At 37.2% G+C, this 14,002-nt stretch overlaps 1 long non-coding RNA gene across 1 annotated transcript in view; it reads right to left on the bottom strand.

Moving 5' to 3' along the window:
- Positions 1-14,002, bottom strand: part of LOC136166119 (uncharacterized) — a 99,325-nt gene that overhangs the window by 62,751 nt on the left and 22,572 nt on the right. The window lies entirely within an intron of this gene.

The following is a 14,002-nucleotide window of genomic DNA, read 5'->3' on the forward strand; positions in this document are numbered from 1 at the left end:
TCAATGAAGAGTCCTCCTAAGGACTCTTAGATAATGTGACTCTTAGGGTCTGTTACTGTGTATATTTATTTGCTTAAATATTTATTTTCTGCCTCTTCCCACTAGGAGGTAACCTCAGAGAGGACAAGCCCATTTTTGTCCTGTTCTCCTCCTTGTACCTGGTTCCTAGTACAGGGCCTAATTCATAATGACAATTACAAAAAATTAGCAAATGACAGAAAATAATTAAAAACTTCATAGATATGAAGCTGCTTTTCCTCACCTTTTTATTTCAAGAAAGGGTAGTATTTTTGCTAATTATTTTACTATATATGTGCCCTATATAAAGAATATGATTATATATATATTTTTTTAATTATGTGAAATTGAAAGCATTAGTTGCTCAGTCACGTCCAGCTCTTTATGGTTTATAGACTGCCAGACTCCTCTGAATTATGTATATATACATATTATCCAATACAGTGTATGCTATAGTTATAATGTAGTACACTAAATTATATAGTATATATTATAGTTTATATTATATATCATCGACTTCCCTTGTGGCTCAGCTGGTAAAGAATCCACCTGCAATATGGGAGACCTGGGTTCAATCCCTGGGTTGGAAAGATCCCCTGGAAAAGGGAAAGGCTACCCACGCCAGTATCCTGGCCTGGAGAACTCCATGTAGAGTCCATGGAGTCACTAAGAGTTGGACACGACTGAGCGACTTTCATTTTCACTTTCACGTTATATATTATAGTTACATATATAGTTATATATTTTGTATAATATATAGATATATATTATAGCTATAATGTAGTATACTAACATATACTAAAATAATGCAATAAATATTATGTATTATATATTAATATTAGTGTCAACATGTTATATATGTAATAAATTATATTTAGATATCAAAATAAAGGATATGAGGCGGTGGTTGCCACTGGAGAGTGAGGTAAAGGTATAAGCACTCGGAAAGAAACACAGATAAGCTCAACATAGATCTGAAAATGTCCTACTTCTTTTATATTAAAGTGGTAGACATGCATGCACCTCAGCGTTCACAGTAACACTACTCTGGAAGTGATTCCAAGACATGGAAGCAACTTAAGTGAATGGATAAAGAATATGTATGATATACATGTATAATGGTGAGGTATTACTCAGCCATCCAAAAATATGAAATAATGCCATTTGAAGCAACATGGATGGACTTGGAGATTATCATGCTAAAGTGAAGTAAATAGAAAAAGACAGAAATCATATGATATCACTTATATGTGGAGCCTTTAAAAAATGATACAAATGAACTTATTTACAAAACGGAAATAAACTAACAGACATAGAAAGCAAACTTATGGTTACCAAAGGGGAAAGGTGGGAGGGAGATAAATAGGAGTTTGGAATTAACAGATATGCACTGCTGATACATAAAATAAATCACAAGAGCCTACTGTTTAACACAGGGAACTATATCCATATCTTGTAATAACCTATAACAGAAAAGAATCTGAAAACTTATACATATATCTATATATGCATATAGATATGCATATCTATATGTATATATAGATATATGTATATATATATATACTGAACCATTTTGCTGTACACCAGCAGAAAATATTTTTTTAATAATTTAGAAAATGATAAAGTCAAACAGACAAGGAGCTGAGAGGATCAGCGGAGGTAAAACCTCATGGGAAAGAGGCATTGATATGAAAGAAATACATCAAAACTGACTCTGCCTTAACAATCTTAGGAAGTAAATAGTCCAGTTCCAAGTTTACAGATGGGGAAGCTGAGGCTCAGCAATTTTTCAGGGACAAGTAGGCAGCAAGCAGCTGGGCCAGGGTTTGTCAGCCTCAGACATTGCTTCCACCACTAGGATCCAGTATGATTTCCCAGCAATCAGATTACCACCAGGAGAATTCCCAGTGTATCTGTCCTTAGAAGAACTTATATAATCATCATTTAGAGCAATGTCACTCCGCACAGGAGAGGTATCACTGAAACGGCTTTTAGGCAAATACGGTATTTGTGAATCGTCGCCCTATTGTAAATGCTCAGTTGCTAAACTGTATCCCACTCCTTTCGACCCTATGAACTGCGGCCCGCCAGGTTTCTCTCTCCTTGGGAGTTTTGAGGCAAAAATACTGGAGAGTGTTGCCATTTCCTCCTCCAGGGTATCTTCCACCCAGGAATCAAACCCCGGTGGATCAAATGTGTCTCCTGCATTGCAGGCAGATTCTTTACGCACCGAGCCATGGGGAAGCCCATTATGATCATTCATAATCCCCAAATCTCAGCAGTTTTTCAACAGCAAAGATTTTATTTCCTGTTCACGTTATTTAAGTAGTCTGTGGCTCTGCTCCATGTAGTTTCTCCATTCAGGATCAAAGATGAACGAACAGCTTCTCTATGAACGAACAGCTTCTCTGGAGGACAGGAGGCCTATGACAGGGTAGAGTGGCAAATGTAAAGGCCCTTAGTGTTTGCCTGGAACTTCATTCAGACACGCGCACAGTGCTTCTTCCCAGTGGGTTGCCCGAAGCAAATCACGTGGCCAAGCCTGACGTCAATGGGACCAGGAGGCAGACTCCACCCACAGAGAGGCCCTATAAATCATCTAGATACTAACAGGCATGTATCAAACTATGAAACGGTGCAACAAATGATTGAGATTAATAATACACTATTTCACAGACACTGTTTTCTGCTTTTTGTAATCAACAGGTAGACTCTCTCCATTTCCAGCAAACACTGCATTTGTTTTTTATCATTTACTCAAATTAGTTCATGTATTTAAATATTCCCTGAAGTTCCCTGTCCTTTTGGGAGGGTGGGAATACAATAAATAATAAACATTCATGACCCATTGTAATATCCTGTGGTTCTTCCAAAAATTGTTATGGCCACACCAAATTGATTTGAAAATATTCTCTTAGATCCACAGATGTTAGTTGCATCATAATAATACTTCAGAAGAAACAAATGGCATGAGTGCCCAGACGAGGTTTATTTTGTTAAACAGTGGTTTGGAATTTTCCCATTGTGGGTGTCACAGTCTAAGTGGAAGGAAATTCATAAGAAACACCTGTGTCTGACTGACTGCTCTGTTGTCCCCATTTTCAAATTCTTAATAGTTTTAAACAAGTGGTCCGCCTTTTCATTTTGCAGTGGACTCTGCAAATGATGTAGCCAGTCCCATTCAGACTTGATGTTCCCTACCCTGGAACAATTTCTGTTACTTGTGCTCTCATAAGGCCCTGTGATTACAGCCCTTGATATCTCATGCTGGAATTTAATATATTGTCTTCCCTCTGGTCTGTGAGTTCCTTGAAAGTAGGTAAGTAAGTGTTAGTCACTTAGTCATGTCCAACTCTTTGCAACCCCATGGACTGCAGCCCACCAGGCTCCTCTTTCCATGAGATTTTCCAGGCAAGGATATTGGAATGTGTTGCCATTTCCTTCTCCAGGGGATCTTCCCAACCTAGGGATCGAACTCGGGTTTCCTGCACTGCAGGGAACAATGATTAATTCATCATGGTACTTCCAGCGTCTGCTACCCAACAAATATTTGATGAATAAAGGATTATCAGATATGGGGTTATTTTCATAGTTTCCAACTTTGCAATTTTTCTCTCCTGCAGGAGGAAATCTCTTGGTCCTTCAAGAGTGTTCTTCCTGTGCTCTTTGCTAAAATTTCCAAGTAAATTGATAGCAAGGGTGTGCCATCTTACACACCTTCAGGTTGCTACAGTGCTCCCCAGGGGGACCTAAGGGGCCAGCTGGAATCTCACATCACTCAAATCTGTCCTCCAGGCCACTTTTTTCCTCCCATACAATACAGAAAATCATATTCAGTAGCTCACTGATGTCTGTTACTTGAAGTCTTTGGCTACTGCCAGAAGCATACAGGAATAGAAACAAATACAAATTACCCCACTCCAGGAAAAAGATAAATTAGAAATTCATGGAGTACATTTTCCCAATCCTACACAGAAATTAGGAAGCTTCCCTGTTGGCTCAGGGGTAAAGAATCCACCTGCAATGCAGGAGACTCAGGTTCCGATGGAAATGGCAACCCACTCCAGTATTCTTGCCTGGGAAATCCCATGGACAGAGGAATCTGGCAGGCTACAATCCATGGGGTTTCAAAAGAGTTTGACATGACTTAGTGACTAAACAACAAACAACACAGGAATTAAAAGATTCTATTTTCAACTCATTAGGTCTTTCTGATGCACAATAGGGACTAAATACAAGATAAACTTTAACAGGCCACAAAAGGAACTACGTCTCTCTACAGACCCTTATCTTAGAATAAAAATAAACTGGAGCATGTGCCTCTTGTGTTAAAAAAAGAAAAAAAATTCTGGGCAGTTCACCAAAGCCAAACTGGGAGAAATTATTGTAATGTCAGTGTTATTTGATGAGCATATGCATCACGGTACAACACATAGACTTGGAGCCCAAACATTCATGAATTGGAATCCTGACTCTGCTGTTTATCTGCTGTGACAACTTGGGTTATTTATCTAAATCTTTCTGAGCCAGTTTCCTCATTTTTAAATACAGATAATAATATCTGCCCCCTCGTAGTCTTGTTAAGGAGAAGATGTAAGCAGGGCGCTTAGCACGGAGCAGGAAAAGCACAGAAAATCTCAGGAGCAGCAGTTACATCCTTCCAGCTGCTCTCATGCCCCAGTTCCTAGACAGCCTTTGGGCCCTCCTCTGCCTTTACCCCATTCACACTATATTTCATCCTCTCCATCTTCTCCTCTAAACTGGCCTCTAGGCAGATTCCACTAACCCCCCAAACCACAATAGTCAATAAATATCTTTAAAAGAAATACTTTCAAGCTTTAGGTTTCTGTGGACAATTCCTTCCATCCCACAAGAACTTTGTACTGCGTATTTTAAACTTTGTACTGTGTACTCTTAAAAAATACGAATAAACATACATCAGGAATGACCTCTCTGATGCCAATAAATAACTCAAATAGGTCAAAGAAATCTTGCTTTGCTTTACTGAAAGAAGAAATGGCATCACTGACAAGAGGCACCTAATATACAACATGACTCAACCCAAGGGAATTGTTCTCTGTGGCATTTTTCTTCTCCGGTTGCCCTTAACATTATTCATAAATAACATTTGACAAGGAAAAAAATGCAATAGTAAAAACTATTTAAAAATCTATCTCCAAATATGTACATATTATGTTTGTTACTGTTTAATTTTCCATGATTTCACAGTCCAATAATTCGGGGGTGGGGAGGAGGGAAATTGATGCCTTAAAACATCAATTAGCAAGTACCTGCCTAGATCAAAATAACCAGATAATTACCAAAATCTTGACTCTGCATAGAGTTGCTTAGATACGTGTAACAGTGTTTAACAACACCAGAATTTGCTGCTAAATGAGATTTAAATACTATCAGCAAACCATTGATTGAGTACCTATTCCGTTTAGATGGAAATATTGTGCTATAGTGACACTAAGCCAGACTACAAAGGCCCTACTAGATATTGCTTAGCTAAACTCTACAGCGTCCCAAGCCTGTAGAGTAGAGTGGTCCATCAGAACAGAGGAAAAAGAGAATCGGATTTAAAGTAAAAAAAAAACAACAAAAAAAACCAGATGAGTCCTGAAGCAAACTCTTTGTGACAGGGAGGCCTCAAACAAAGTCCTTGATCTTCTCAGTTATTAAAATGAGAATAAATATTATATCCATGATTTATTTTAGAAGGTTGGGATGCTTGGATGAAACTTCAAATAGGAAAGAATTTTGCAAAATATTGTATAAAACACAAGTAATTTTATTTGAGTGAACTGACGTCTTGAGAAGGTTCAGCTGCTACAGTGTGAGGTCTTAAGCTGAGATTCACTGATAGACCATCGTCGTTGTCAACTGGGTATGCAAAACCATAAATATATCTGCCCGTGTACATTTTTTGAGTGGAGGGGCCATAATTTTCATGAGTTTCTCCAAAGGCTCTTTGGTTCTTCTCTTCTTTCATGCCTCACTTCCAAAATTAAATATATCATTCTAAAATACTTCCATATCTTGACTGAACTGTGATCACATATTTTTGTAAATGAAATATCCTCTTCTAATGTATATGTTCAGATTTCCACTTTTTGGACTTTTTTCATAAAGTTACCATGTACATTTAGAAAAATTTAAGGTTAGAAGGAAATGTGGCCCTAAACTGATTGGTTGCATTGCTTCCATGCAAACAGGGATGGAAGGAAATGGTTTCTTAATATCTCTTCCCATCTTAAATACTTAGTTACCTTGCTGCCATTTATTTGAATTGATCTCTATGAATCACCTTAGAAATATCCTTGGTCCTGAAATAATAAGAACATAATGCAAACTCTTTATATAGTGATGTTCACCCACAATGCTATTTAAAACAATGCTATTCAAAATACTGGGGGGAGAAACTAAATATTCAGTAATTGATCATATAGCTTATGATGGAATATTATGCAACATAAAGTGATACTTTCAAAAGATTTTTAAGAACATGGCAAATGTTAATGCTAAAAAGTAAGCTTAATACAAAAGGAACAATGCATATAATTATGTTGCAAAATTACATGCAGTGTGTATATCTGTGTGTGTATATATATATATATTACATGTTGCATATTGCATATTGCATTCTAGCTAGCCTGAAAGGAGGTTTACCAAACATTAATACTGGTTATCTTTAGGTGGTGGGATTATGGGAGATTTTTTATCTATTTAATTTTCTTTTTGTTGCTTGTTTTTCTTTTTGCTGTGTTATGTTGTCTTCAAAATAAAAATAATTTTTAATTCCTGATCATAAAACAACTGTAAAATATTTAGATAGTACATAAAGACACCAAATGAAAAGCAAGAATCATTCAAAACCCCCTACTGGCAGACACTGCTGTTAACATTTTGATGTAGTCCTTCTGAACTTAGTTCTACACAAGTCCCCCTATACTCACACACATTCATACAGTACAGAAACAGAATCAAACATACATGTGCTTCATAGTCTGTCTTCTTTTAAACTAATAGACTTTATTAGAACAATTTTAGGTTTACAGAAACAACAAACATAAAGTACAGGGAGATGACACCACCCTTATGGCAGAAAGCAAAAAGGAACTAAAGAGCCTCTTGATGAAACTGAAAGAGGAGAGTGAAAAACCTGGCTTAAAACTCAGCATTCAAAAAACCTAGGATCATGGCATCCAGTCCCATCACTTCATGTCAAATAGATTGGGAAACAATGGAAACAGCAGCATATTTTATTTTCTTGGGCTCCAAAATCACTGCAGATGGTGCCTGCAGCCATGAAATTAAAAGATGCTTGCTCCTTGGAAGAAAAGCTATGACCAGCATAGACAGGGTATTAAAAAACAGAGACATTACTTTGCCCACAAAGGTCCGTCTAGTCAAATCTATGGCTTTTCCAGTAGTCATATATGGATGTGAGATTTGGACCATAAAGAAAGCTGAGTGTTGAAGAACTGATACTTTTGAACTGTGGTGTTGGAGAAGACTTTTGAGAGTCCCTTGGGCTGTAAGGATACCAAACCAGTCAATCGTAAAGGAAATCAGTCCTGAATTTTCATTGGAAGGACTGATGCTGAAGCTGAAGCTCCAATACTTTGACCACCTGATGCGAAGAACTGACTCATTGGAAAAGACCCTGATGCTGGGAAAAATTGAAGGCAAGAGGAGAAGGGGACAACAGAGGATGAGATGGTTGGATGGCCAACCAACCAGTCCATCATGACTCGATGGACATGAGTTTGAGCAAGCTCTGGGAGTTGGTGATGGACAGGGAGGCCTGGCATGCTGCAGTCCATGGGGTCTCAAGGAGTCAGACACGACTGAGTGACTGAACAACATTCCTCCCTGCACATACACCCACTCCCTCTGCAATTAACATCTTGGCATGGTATATTTGTTACAACTGATGAAACAATATTGATATATTATTATTAACTACAGTTTGCATTAGGATTCACTCCTCTATGGTTTTTACCAAATGCATAGTGTCATATATCCACCATCAGAGTACCATACAGAAAAGTTTCACTGTCCTAAGAGTCACCCGTGCTCCACCTATTCAGCTATCCCCACTCCTCCCCTAAACCCCAGCAAGCTCTGATCTTTTTATTGCCTCCATGGTTTTGCCTTTTTCAGAATGTCATGTAGATGGAATCATACTGCATATAGCCTTTCAGATCAGTTTCTTTCACGTAGCAATATACATTAAAGTTTCCTCTGTGTCTTTTCTATCTTTTTATGATGTGATAGTTGTTGTTTTTTTTTAATTGCTGAATAACATTCCATTGTCTGGATGTACCACAGTTAATTTATCTATTTATTTACTGAAATGTGTCTTGGTTGCTTCCAATTTTTGGCAGCTATGAATAAAGCTGCTATAAAAAGGCATGTGTAGGTTTTTGTGCAGACAGACATTTTCAACTCCTTTGGATAGATATCTAGAAGTGTGATTGCCAGTCATATGATAAGACCATGTTTGGCTTTATGAGAACCTGCCAAAATGTCTTCTGAAATGATTGCTGCAGTCTGCATTTCAATTAAAAATTTAGTATATAGACATCTTTCCATGTAAATAAATAACAATTGCTTGGTATTCCATACTCTATACTATAGTTTTTTTAACCATTCGTCTATTATAGGCTTCAAGGTCATTTCCAATTTTTCATTATTGCAAATGATGCTGAGGTAAATATTCTCATACATACATCTTTGATCACATGTTCAGTTATACTTGGGGGGAAATCTGAGAAAATTTGTAAAGCATATGTAGTTCATACGTAGTTTTGAGGAGAGACTATACAAATTTACTCTCCCATTAGGAGTAAATGAAAATGCTGTTTCCCCTTTGTCTCTCATAATTAATCCTCTTCAACCTTACCAATCCAACAGGTAATAAATTGCATCTCAATGTGTTTCAGCTTATCCTTCTTTAAAAGCTCAAGAGGTTAAACACTTTTTCAATTTTGTTGAATATTTCTCTTTCTTTGTTAGTTCTGTTCATATTCCTTTTACTTGTGCTGTGTGAGTATACCAAAAAAATATTTTTGCTTCCTAAAACTCTTTATATACCTTATTTCTACTTTCTAATAAGTAGTTTATAAGAATATGTACTATCATTTTAATCACTCTTAAGAACAAGGGAAAAGAAACATTATAACATTAAAGGTGTATACGAATTTCAGGAAGGGTAAAATAAATAGAAAAAGGAAATTCAGTGTTTCTGTGATGTGTGTTGCTGTTTTTTTTTTTTAATGTAAGTTTCACGAGTGAGGATTTTTATGTTTATTTTTTTGTGTGTTTTTATCACATTAAACTTTCATGTGGTCAACTCTGTGGACCTTCTATTTTGTTTTCTGCTTTGTTATCACATTTTAACAGGCTTTCTCTAGTCAAAGCATTTGAGTACAAAAATATTTCCTTAAATATTTATTCTGTAATTTAATGTGTATAAGCTGTGCTATGCTCAGTTGTGTTGGACTCTTTGCAACTCTTTGGTCTGTAGCGCTCAGGCTCCTCTGTCCACGGAATTTTTAAAGCAAGATAGCTGGAGTGGGTTGCCACTTCCTCCTCCAGGAGATCTTCCTGACCAAGGGATTGAACCCGCATCTCCTGCGAATCTTGCTTGCAGGCAGATTCTTAACCCACTGACCCATTGGGTATGTATTTCAACATTAAGGTCTTTAATCCATTTGCAATTTTTGTCTATAAAGGTAGGATCTCAACTTTTTTTTTTTTTAACAAATGTCTAGCAAATTGTTGCACACTGTTTATAAACAGTTGGTCTTTTTGGCCACTTTATCACATGCTAAATCTTCACATATATTTGGGCCAATTCCTGAACTCAATATTTTGTTGCATTTTTTTCCCCCTGTGGCTCTTTGAAGCTAAGAGCACACTGTTTTAATTACTGTAGCTTTTAATATCCCAGATAGCCTCATGACTCACCCCTTGCAGGTCTTTACCCAAATACCACCTTTTCTGTGAGATCCTTCCCAAGCAGCCTACTTACAATCGCAGTTCCCCTCTCCCCTCTCCCCTGCCCGCCCCCTGCCACAGTGCAGTCTCTGCTTTGCTTTATTCTTCTCCTTAGCACATCCCCATCTGACATCCTAAGTGTTATACTTACTCATTTGCTTATTGTCTGTTATCTCTAAACTGAGTTCCACAAGATGATAAGTTCCATGAGAACAGGGATTTTATTCTCTTGTATTCAATTTTGTGTCCCCAGTGCCTGGAACACTATCAGTGACAGAATAGATTCTCAAAATTATTTGTTGAATGAATGACTATCTGGAGAGAAAAACACACTACATACAACCACTACGCTTTTTTTTTTTTTTTTTTTTTTGAGACTTCACTAGTTCATTTTACACAACCATTCTTCCATGAAATATAGTATAGATTGACCAGGTCAAAAAAGAAAATCCATGGGATTTTGATTCGTCTCAGTTCAGTTGCTCAGTCATGTCCAACTCTTTGCAACCCCAAGGACTGCAGCATGCCAAGATTCCCTGTCCATCGCCAACTCCCAGAGCTTGCTCAGACTCATGTCCATCGAGTCAGTGATGCCATCCAACCATCTCATCCTCTGTCATCCCCTTCTCCTCCTGCCTTCAATCTTTCCCAGCATCAGGGTATTTTCCAAAGAGTCAGTTCTTCGCATCAGGTGGTCAAAGTATTGGAGCTTCAGCTTTAGCATCAGTCCTTCCAATGAATATTCAGGACTGATTTCCTTTACAATTGATTGGTTTGATCTCCTTGCAGCCCAAGGGACTCTCAAGAGTCTTCTCCAACACCACAGTTCAAAAGTATCAATTCTTCGGCACTCAGCTTTCTTTATGGTCCAACTCTCACATCCATATATGACTACTGGAAAAGCCATAGATTTGACTAGACGGAACTTGGTGGGCAAAGTAATGTCTTTGCTTTTTAATATGCTGTCTACGCTGGTCATAGCTTTTCTTCCAAGGAGCAAGTGTCTTTTAATTTCATGGCTGCAGGCACCATCTGCAGTGATTTTGGAGTCCAGGAAAATAAAGTGTCTCACTGTTTCCATTGTTTCCCTATCTATTTGCCATGAAGTGATGGGACCAGATGCCATGATCTTAGATTTTTGAACGCTGAGTTTTAAGCCAGATTTTTCAGTCTCCTCTTTCAGTTTCATCAAGAGGCTCTCTAGTTCCTCTTTGCTTTCTGCCATAAGGGTAGGGTCATCTGCATATCTGAGGTTATTGATGTTTCTCCTGGCAATCTTGATTCTAGTTTGTACTTCATGCAGTCTAGCATTTAGCATGCTCTGCATATAAGTAAGTTCAATAAGCAGAGTGACAATATACAGTCTTGATATACTCCTTTCCCAATTTGGAACCAGTCTCTTGTTCCATGTTCAGTTCTAACTTTTGATTCTTGACCTGCATACAGATTTCTCAAGAGGCAGGTAAGGTGGTCTGGTATTCACATATCTTTAAGAATTTTCTACAGTTTTGTTGAGATCTACACAGTCAAAGCTTTGGCCTAGTCAGTAAAGCAGAGGTAAATGTTTTTCTGGAACTCTCTTGTTTTTTCAATGGTCCAATGGATGTTGCCAATTTGATCTCTGGTTCCTCTGCCTTTTCTAAATCTAGCTTGAACCTCTAGCATGTGAGATGAGCTCAATGATTTGAATCATTATTGAATATTGAACAATGTAGTTTGAACATTCTTTGGCATTGCCTTTCTTTGGGATTGGAATGAAAACTGACCTTTTTCAGTCCTGTGGCCACTGCTGAGTCATCCAAATTTCCTGGCATATTGAGTTCAGCACTTTGACACCATCATCTTTCAGGATTTGAAATAGTTCAGCTGGAATTCCATCACCTCCACGAGCTTTGTTTGTCGTGATGCTTCCTAAGCCCCACTTGACTTCACATTCCGGGATGTCTGGCTTTAGGTGAGTGATCACACCATCGTGGTTATCTAGGTCATGAAGATCTTTTTTGTATGGTTCTGTGTATTCTTGCCATGTCTTCCTAATATCTTCTGCTTCTGTTAGGTCCATACTGTTTCTGTCATTTATTGTGCCCATCTTTGCATGAAATATTCCCTTGGTATCTCTAATTTTCTTGAAGAGACCTGTAGTCTTTCCCATTCTGTTGTTTTCCTCTATTTTTTGCATTGATCACTGAGGAAGACTTTCTTCTGTCCTTGCTGTTTTTTGGAACTCTGCATTCAGATGGGTATATCTTTCCTTTTCTCCTTTGCCTTTCATTTCTCTTCTTTTTTCAGCTATTTGTAAGACCTCCTTGGACAACCATTTTGCCTTTTTGCATTTCTTTTTCTTGGGGATGATCTTGATCACAGCCTCCTGTACAATGTCACAAACCTCTGTCCATAGCTCTTCAGACACTCTCTCTATCAGATCTAATCCCTTGAATCTATTTGTCACTTTCACTGTATAATCGTAAGGGATTTGATTTAGGTCATACCTGAATGGTCTAGTGAATTTCCCTACTTTCTTCAATTTAAGTCTGAATTTTGCAATAAGGAGTTCATGATCTGAGCCACAGTTAGCTCCCGGTCTTGTGTTTGCTGACTGTATAGAGCTTCTCCATCTTCAGCTGCAAAGAGTATAATCAATCTGATTTTGGTATTGACTATCTGGTGATTTCCATATGTAGAGTCATCTCTTGTGTTGTTGGAAGAGGGTGTTTGCTCTAACCATTTCATTCTCTTGACAAAATTCTGTTAACCTTTGCCCTGCTTCATTTTGTACTCCAAGGCCAAACTTGCCTGATACTCCAGATATCTCTTGACTTCCTACTTTTGCATTCCAGTCCCCTATGGTGACAAAGACATCTTTTTTTGGTGTTAGTTCTAGAAGGTCTTGTAGGTCCTCATGGAACCATTCAACTTCAGCTTCTTGACATTAGTGGTTGGGGCATAGACTGGATACTATGTTGAATAAATTAATTATTTTAGGAAGAATTGACAACTTTACAATCTCAGATTCTCAGATCCTTCCAAGTAAGATTCAGTTATTTACTTTTTCAAGTCTTCTTTCATATCCCTCAGTGTAGGTTAATTTTCTGTGTAAGGGCCCTATATTTTTTATATTGATTGCTCCTAGTCATTTTGGTATGTTTTCATTATTATTCATTCACTTATTCAATAAATGTTTATTGTTGTCTCCCACATGTCAGGCAGTGTTTCAGGAGCTGGGGAAGCAGTAGTGAACAAAAATTGTTCTCTCCCTTCATGGCCTTTGTGTTCTGGTGAGAATGGAATTCTTTTTTCCCTTATATTTTATAACTGGTAATATTTGGTATATAAAAGAGCTTTTGAGTTTTGTGTACTTACTTTTAACCAATTTTTTTACTCAATTCTCTTACTGATTCTAAAAGTATTTTAACTGACTTTCTAGTTTCACCAAATAGGAAACCATACCCTCAGATAGTGAAAAACTTGCCATCTCTTTCCAAACATATATATTTCTAGTTCATTTTCTCCTTTTATCTATTAGCACAGTAAAGTTTTCTAATAGAGTCCCGGTATTTATCCCATACTTAAATTTTTAGAAATTAATTCCATTTTAACAGTCAGGAAGAAAAGACATTAAAAATATTTTTTAATCTTAGGCCCATACAAGCTACCAGAAATTTTAATTTAAGTATCAAATTATCTGATATGATTCAAATATTTGATTTGATACAATTGACATTAGCTGGGTACAGCTGAGGCTTAAGTCATTTTGAGAAAATATTAATTTTTTTTCTCTTTGCTGCCAGATTGTTGATGTAGAATTAAGAAAAAGAAAAGAAGACAAATTGGTTGAGGCCTAGAGGGCTAAATAATTCATTGAGTCAGCTATTGCTGAATCTCTTTTAAAGTAAAACATAAAATCATGTTTCACCACTGAAATTAGAAAACATTAAATCTATTTATTTCTTTTATATTTCTATATGCGTGTTACTTG

The sequence above is a fragment of the Muntiacus reevesi genome, chromosome 4 (genome assembly GCF_963930625.1).
Source record: "Muntiacus reevesi chromosome 4, mMunRee1.1, whole genome shotgun sequence".
Taxonomy (NCBI): domain Eukaryota; kingdom Metazoa; phylum Chordata; class Mammalia; order Artiodactyla; family Cervidae; genus Muntiacus; species Muntiacus reevesi.